Below are 9,018 nucleotides of genomic sequence, written 5' to 3' on the forward strand. Positions count from 1 at the left end.
AGGGTGGTGTCCTCTGTATATCTGAGGTTATTGATATTTCTTCCAGAAATCTTGATTTCAGCTTGTGCTTCTTCCAGCCCAGCATTTCTCATGATGTACTCTGCATACAAGTTAAATAATCAGGGTGACAATATACAGCCTTGACATACTCCTTTTCCTATTAGGAACCAGGTTGTTTTTCCATGTCCAGTATTCTCCCTAACTCCATGTAAAAACAGAATCTGCTATTTCCTTGGTATTTCCATAGTTATTGTCCCTCCAGGCTTCTGCTCTTTGTTTTACAAGTCTGTAACATTGAACGTATTTCTTCTTTTTGGCCTCTTTCCCTGCTCACTTACCTTTCCCTTGCATACTTGTGCTGGGGGAAAAGGTATCGGGTGTGGCAGAGATTGATGCAGTGCTGAAAAGTGAATTAAGAAGAAACACAACCCTTTATCAAGCTAAAATTGTGTCTAAACTATAACAATACATATGTTTATTTTTAATATATTTTTTGAAATATAATTCTACATCCAAATCTGATATTGAAAGGGTCTATATGGTCATTATACATTTTAGGCTATGTTATACTTTTTGTGATTTATCTACAGTATTACTCTAGATGATCAAGAGACTTTTTTTTTTTTTTTAATATCATCAAATGTTAGACTTCCCTACTGGCTCAGATGGTAAAGCATCTGCCTACAATGCGGGAGACCCAGGTTCAATCCCTGGGTTGGGAAGATCTCCTGGAGAAGGAAATGGCAACCCACTCCAGTATTTTTGCCTGGAAAATCCCAAGGACAGAGGAGACTGTAGGCTGCAGTCCACGGGGTCACAAAGAGTTGGACACGACTGACAGACTTCACTTCAAATGTTTAAAAGATATTGTACATTAATAAAGAAGTATCTTGAAAAACAGCTGTTCCAGCCAGAATTCTTTTGGTTGCAAGCAACAGAAATCCAAATAAACTAAGTGAAGCAGAAAATGGCATTCTTTGGAAAGATCCTGTGGTGACTCACGGAGTTAATGTAAGATAAACAGGAATTATCTAATACTGTCAAGATTCTCCACTCCCTGCCCTGCAACCTTTTTCGTCTTTTCTCTGCTTGGCTAAATCCTTTCATATGGCAGTTGAACTTTCTCTTTCTCTCTGTCTCTAACTCCATTATATTGCGTTCCAGGGAAGGTCTGTGATTGGCCTGGATTCAGTAATAGGTCTGTCTATGAATTATTTTTTCTGACTATAGGCATGAATGAAATGTTTAGCCAGGTCTGGGATATTGATTCAACCCTATAACTAGATTGTCTGAGCATTACAACTGGAAGTCCTTCAGAAAAGTATAAAGTAGATGGAAAATACTTTTTTTTTTTTTTCCAGAGAAAAGGGAAGTATCTATTACAATTAAAAAGTTAAAAGACCAAATTGTGGAAAGATCAAACCAAACTCAGGAAATCTTAATATTATACTAGTTCATACTTTATGAACTATTTATTTTTTTTTCAGTAGGCAATTACTGGTTAGGTCAGAAAATGAGATTTAGAAAAAGAAGAAAGCAAATAAAGATGATAAGTGATAAAATTGTTCTTACTATCTTATGCATTCATTAGGTTGGATATAACTCTGTAAAGATATGCGATAGAATTGCTTCTCTATAGACATTTTCTTGCCTACAGCACATAAGACTTCAAACATATTTCACTTCAAGTTATCAAAACAAGAAGGATAACAAAATGATATATCAAATTATCTGCCAAAATCTCAATGTTTCTGTGTTGAAACTTCACAGCTCACCCCCTTGCTCATCCAGTCTGTTGAGTATCAGGAACACTAGAGCATGACTTCAGTCATTTTGTGAAAAGTACTACAAATACTAAGTGTTGATGAGATACCCTTTGGATATTTGTATAGACTGGCTGCCCATCTTGAATTCTATTTGAGACTTAGATTGTTTCCTGTAACTCAAAATTATGGTTGGAGAATGAATAAGCAAACAAAAACCCTTCCATTTACCGATTTGTATGACTCTAGTGATTCTTATTTAAAAGACTATAGTTTAAAATAGAAGTATCTATTGGTGATATCAATTTATACATTCAATCATTATAAGTGATTTTTTTCTTGTTCATAATAAGCAAAGTATATAGACAAATATGAAATTAAAATTTAAAATCAGACTACTAGCTTAATTTGCTTCTGCTTAGTCACTTCAGTCATGTCCAACTCTGTGCCAACCCTATGGACTGTAACCCGCCAGGCTCCTCTGTCCATGGAATTCTCCAGACAAGAATACTGGAGTGAGTTGCCATGCCCTCCTCCGGGGGATATTCTCAACCCAGGGATGGAACCTGGGTCTCCTATACTGCAGGCAGATTCTTTACCACTGAGCCACCAGAGAAGCCCCAAGTTTAGTTTGGCCCAGTATAAATTGTGATACATCATCACGTTCAACATACTGTGGTTTTGTAAGACTGAAAGAAATAAAATCCATTGTTTCCTCATCATATATACATAATATTTCTTATTTAAATAAAGTCAGATTTCTCTTCAAGATATTGAAACGATACTTGATAAATCTTGGGGATACTTGATAAATCATTAGGGGATCAGAAACAAGCTCATTTTGTCCTTTTTGTACAATTTATGAAGTCTAATATTCACTTAGAATTTGTTTAGCTTCAAGGTATCTTGTATGGGGGGGAAGCAAGACAATTTGCTAATGTTTGTGGAAAGTTTCTCATTTACTTATTAAATTTTCACAAATATGCAGGAGGGGTAGTATTTGTAGTAATGCTACACCGCCATCTTGTGGAATGACTGGATGTAAACCAGTTAATTAAATATCCCTGGCCTGATTCCAGCTATAGGGCTCAAATAATTCTCTTGAAGATTTACTTAAGAGCTGTAATGTAGGTAATTCATCAGTGCATAAATGGGTACATTGTGGTAACAGATTATATCAGTTGTAAGTGAATTCTTTTATGGAATTAGTCAAATATAACCACTTTCTTTTTAGAAAGATTTTATTTAATTATTACATTCTGTGAAGTACATTTTAGTCAGAGAACAGAAAGTATCAGAATTCAAGCTCTGCATCCACAAATAATAGCTATTTAATCTCCTTTGACCTCAGTTTTTCAGCCACTAAATCAAAGTTATGCTTTTGTTTTCTAAAGAACATCAATACTATCATTCATTGTGTGTATAATTCCACATTTATTAATTGTGTCATGAATATACATTCTGTGAAGTAGCCTTTGAAATTTTTTTAAGTACAAACCATTTGCCAGGCAATGTAATTTATGCATAGAAGTTAGTAATCTGAAAAAGAAATCTAGAATACTGTCTCTACTTATGATGCCTATTATTTAATAAAAAGTTAATCAAATTTAATTGTAATAAAAGATCCTTATTTGGGAAAAGTTTAATCCTTTAAGTTAGAAGCATAATTTAAGTATATACTTCATAATTCAATAGCATTATAATACTTTTTATTAAAAATCATAAAAGACAATTATGTAAGGTATTAGATAATTTATTTTAGCAAATCTTATAAGTATTGCTGTTTCATTTTATAAAAGCTTTTAAAAACATTTGAAATAATGTAATGATTCTAAATAAAAGAAAATAATGAGCTTTATAAAATTCAACTTTTCACAAATTTTTATTACAATACAAACATGCCTCTATGTTTGCTTAGGGAAGGCAAATACTGAATTAAATTTAGACTCTTTCTAAATCCTAAACTTTTCAAGTTTTATTAATAAAACATTTACATAGAAATTCATAAAATATTTCTATTTATGCTTTTACAAGTGGAACATATTGTAAAATATTTAATTATACTTTAGCTCATTTATAAAACCTGATTTGGAAGAATCACTAAAATTTTTCTAATTAAATCTTAATAGAATTACTTCCAAAATATTATAATATCATAAACTAATGACCGCCTTTTATATGTGTATAAGTGTATGTGTGAGTTTGTGAGTATATGTGTGTATATAATGTATGCTTGCTATACATAGGGTATTTCTAAGTACTATTAGCTCAAATTTCTACCCCTTTTATGCAAGCTACTGAAGTCCTTAGGCATTTATTTTTATTTCTCTACTGAATAACTGCACAATATTATGATGGCACATATGTGCCAGACGTGCCATCACTTCTGTTTCCCACCCTCTTGGTTGAAATCAATAATTAATCATGTTATTTTTTCTTGTTAATTATCACATGCCTTTTCACTTCTCCTCCCAACTGAGTATAAAACAGCCTCTAGCAATTGGTCAGAAGGGGCACACAAAATAAAACCCATTAGCTAAATCTAATAATTGTGTTCAATATTGAAAGAGCAATTTTACTAATCTATCCCACTTATTCTTATTGCATGGATATTATATTTTAAAGAATTATTCTTATCTACATGTATTATCTTATCTATATGTATTATTGTCCCTATGGATTATTTATTTGCATGTAAAGAATGTCATAGTTTTACCAAACTTAACTGAGCAAAAGAAAATATATATTTATATAAATATATTTATATATTTTGTGTATTTATAAATATATACTATAAATACTTTTATATTTTTAAAATATTTTTAAATACATATTTTTATATATTTATAAAAATATTAAGATGGGGAATATTAAACCAAAAAAAAAACCTAGAAATGATTGAAATTCTAGATTTATTGGAGTGCCTTGGGGAAAATATTTCATTTACTTGTCAATAAATTTATGGAAATATTTTAATAAAGTGAAACAAATATATACACATATCCAATTATTTTGATAATTTGTGATTTTTTAATAGATGTTTCAAAGTTGCCTAACTATTCAAAAGCATATGCCTCAGTGTTTTCCTTTAGTTCACTATGCATTTACACACTTAAAAAAATAGTTACTATCATCTATGCCCTATGCAAAGTTTTTGATCATAGATATATAATGGTGAGCAAGATAAATATAGCCCCTGCTCTCATAGTGATTAAAGTTCAGTTAATAAGACAATTTAAAAAGTATAATAAGTGCAGTGATAGGGGAAATGCAGGATAAATTACATGGTAAACACAATAGGACCTACTCTAGCCTGGAAGGATAAGGAAAGCACCCTGGAAAAAATGGTCATCAATTTGTACCTGAATGATGCTTAAGAGTTGTCCAGGCTAAGAAGAGACATGCGGGCATATTGTAAACAAAGCTATTGACAAATACAAAGACTTGGAGGCCAAGAAGAATAAGGTAGATTCAAAAATTAAAAGGCAAATATTGCTGGAGATTAGAGTGGAGAGGTGATACAGCAAGAGATGAATCTGGAGACACAGACAAGAGACAATAGAAAATAGTCTTGGAAGTTACAATAAAGAGTTTGAACATTATTCACAAGGACTTGAAGGCACTGAAGGTAAAAAGCAAGTAATGTGATTCATTCTTCATTTTGGAGTTATCACTCACTCTCGTTAGTAATTATACAGAATATGAGAAAACAGGAGGAAGGCAAAACAAGTAGAGATGGCAAAAAGTCCAGGCAGATGATTATGGTGGCCTAGACTCAAACAATTGTGGTGGATATAGAGAAAAGTAATCCTAAAGAAAATCAGTCCTTTATATTCAGTGGAAGGATGATAATGAAGCTGAAACTCCAATACTTTGGGCATCTGATGTGAAGAACTGACTCATTTGAAAAGAATCATTATATAAAAAATAAATTAAATTGCAGGAGTGGCTATAATTGCCTAAGTGTGAAGCAGGCCTAATAAAGAGTGTTAAAATATAGTGCCAAAGAGACATGAGAAAAACTGAAAATGTAAAGTATAATAGAAGACTCTACATCCAAAAAAAACAGAGCGAGAAAGAAAGGGATATAGATTTAAGTGTATGTTAAATGGAATAGTGGGAAGCTGAGATAAATGACTAGAAATATTCATATGTAAATATCCATATTTAGTAGCCTACAAACAAAAGTAAAATTACCACTCAACAACATTGCTTTTTAAAGTACCAAGTATAAAATGAGGGAGAGAATCATATGAATTTCTGGGAAGAACTTTCCAAAGAAAGCAAATATCAAGGGTGAAAGTGAAGTGAAAGTGAAAGTCACTCAGTGGTGTCCGACTCTTTGCAACCCCATGGACTGTAGTCCATGGAATTCTCCAGGCCAGAATACTATAGTGGGTAGCCTTTTTCTTATCCAGGGCATCTTTCCAAACCAGGGATTGAACGTAGGTCTCCCGCACTGCAGGCTGATTCTTCACCAGCTGAGCCACAAGGGAAGCCCCATGTATAAAATAAATCCAGGCAATTAAATATTTGGTGAAATTAAAATATACAATAAATTCAAAATTCATGTATAACAGTGCTGCTGCTAAGTCACTTCAGTCATGTCTGACTCTGTGTGACCCCACAGATGGCAGCCCACCAGGCTCTGCCATCCCTGGGACTCTCCAGGCAAGAACACTGGAGTGGGTTGCCATTTAGTTTATTCAAATTCTTGTCCTGGCAGAAACTGGATCATGAGAACTGAGCATTGAATTCACAATATATTGCAGAAAATCTGGAAAGCTATGTATTTTCTCTTTTAACAATATTTCTGAATCTCTTCTGATTAGAATCAGGGGATATATTAATGTTCAGAATCTATCCATCAATCATTTGCCTAAAATAAATATGTAATATCAGGATTTGAAAATAAGCTGTCTTAAAAATGTAGAAAAAAGGATCTAGAAGTATTTCTAAACAGGAATAACATGTAAGATTGTTTCAGTTTAACTAGAAAATGCTATAGAACAAAAATGTATGGAAATATAATAGATACCTAAACTTCTTTCCTTTACAGTTTATATCTTCATTTGAGCCTAGAGATCATGAAATATTATACCAACCAAGAAAGTAAGCTCACAGCATCTCATAGTTCCTTCCCTTATATTCTTTGTCAGTCAAGATCCTAATTAATGTACCTCAGTGTTCTCATTCTCAAAGCAGATCTTTTGTCTGCCTGAGAGCTTTGCTATCATGTGGAAAATCCTCTGTTTCTGTTTTGTCACCTGACTGAGACCCGTAGTCATAAGCACCTTTCCCAGTGCCATCCAACTCTATCAGTGCTGTGAAATCTACTATTTTTTTTTTTCCTTAAAACTTTTAGTGAATTCCAGATTTTCTGATCTGATGCCAAGGAAATATGCCAGATGGGAGAAGGCTGGGAAGAAAGCATAATCAATGATGTAGAAGTTGCTGTGTAATATCTAAAATATACTTTTAATCTGTAGACCAAACGGGCATTTTTGAAATCACTGTAGAGACTGACTTACCCACAGCTTTGCTAGTGTCACTATTTACAAGTCTGATAGTGTCAACGGGCAATAGATACATTCACCGACATCCAGAAGCAATAATAAAATTAGCTGGAAACTGGTTAACATAAAATCCCATATTTTTTGTATTGGTTTATCCTGAAAAGTGAAAGATTTCATCATTATTTTAAAGTGTCATAAAGTATAAGTTGGGATATTTTTGAGGGTAAAAAGCAAAACAGTTTTTCAAAAAAAAAAAAAACATTTTTCTCCCAGGGGCATATTTTAAAATGGTAAAGATAGAGAAAATGAATGGCAATAAAGTGTCATTTTATGACTTGCATTCACTCATTTAAATTAGTGACTTACAGATGTATATTTAAAAATCTAGTCAATAAACACATTTTGTTAAGCAATGGGTAGGAGAAACTATTATTTTCTTATTCAAGGTATTGCCTCAACATTCACATTGAGAGTTAATTCACTATGAAAATTAAACAAAGTAAAAAAGAAGAAAGCCAGTGTTCATTAAATTACATCAAAGGCCAGCTTTATGATCCCTAATCTTTTAGAATTTTACTGGTTATTATGAGTACTTTTCTCTAAACTTTTTCTTAAAGAAATAAAACCTTTAAAATATAGTTGGAGGCCCCTGCCTTTCTACAGCTTTTTACACCAAGGTGGTCATTACCTAAAATTCTTTGCTTCTTTCATACAAGATTTTATTATAAATGTATAAATCCATAAACTATATACAGTTTTTATTTTCATCTTTGAATATTTATCTACAGTAATTTGTGTATATATATATATATATGTATATATATGTGTGTGTGTGTGTATATATATATCTTTGTTAGGTACTTAGAATAGGAAAAAGGAGTCCAAAATGGTGGTGGCTAAAAGACAAAGAAAGGGAAAAGGCCATGAAAAAGGAACAAAAGAAAATCTGCAGACCAGTATTAGAACTTCAGTTGAAACAAACAACCCCCCTGGCTAGCCCAATGTGCATAGTGCAGGCTCAGGGAGGAGGAGACAAAACTTATAAAAAGAGGGTGCCAAGAAGGAGTGAGGCCTCTTCTTTGGGGTTGGCCCCCCCTCACACCTCGAGGGTGTACTATCCTTTGCTGAATAAAACTCTGAGCTGTAACCAAGCTGTAACACTGGCCTGCCATTTCAAATCTTTGCTGCAGTGAGACAGAACTGAGGAAATTACACACTTCCCTGACATATCCATTTGTATTTTATATATATCTGTATATATCCATCTATAAATTCTTATTTTGGCATGACTGGAAATGGCACCCCACTCCAGTGTCCTTGCCTGGAGAATCCCAGGGACGGGGTGGGGGGCCTGGTGGGCTGCCGTCTATGGGGTCGCCCAGAGTCAGACATGACTGAAGCAACTTAGCAGCAGCAGCACAAGTTTTAATTATCTTTAACACATTCATATTAATGTGCTTAATTCTGGTTCACTTTATAAAGTTACAAAATGTCATGGTGCGTTTTTCTTTTGGGAGGACTTTGGGAAAGTTTCCACTAGGCTGACATCACAAGCATGCTGCATTCAACAGTCATTTACATGACTCCTTTGCACATAGGTTTGAGATTTTCTGTGATTTATACCTACTATGTGTGAAATTGCTAGAGTACTGAATAAATGCATGTTGAACTTTACTACATTTTGACATATTTCTCTCAAAAGTACCAATCTATATTCCAACCTGCAGTCTGTGAGAGTT

General features: G+C 33.3%; 1 non-coding gene across 1 annotated transcript; it reads left to right on the forward strand.

The window, feature by feature from the left end:
* Positions 1-650: 650 nt before the first annotated feature.
* Positions 651-722, forward strand: TRNAC-ACA. Its single transcript has one exon. It is a non-coding gene; the product is annotated as a tRNA-Cys (tRNA).
* The last annotated feature ends 8,296 nt before the right edge of the window (positions 723-9,018 follow it).

This window comes from Bubalus bubalis, chromosome 7 (genome assembly GCF_019923935.1).
Source record: "Bubalus bubalis isolate 160015118507 breed Murrah chromosome 7, NDDB_SH_1, whole genome shotgun sequence".
In the NCBI taxonomy this organism is placed as follows: Eukaryota; Metazoa; Chordata; class Mammalia; order Artiodactyla; family Bovidae; genus Bubalus; species Bubalus bubalis.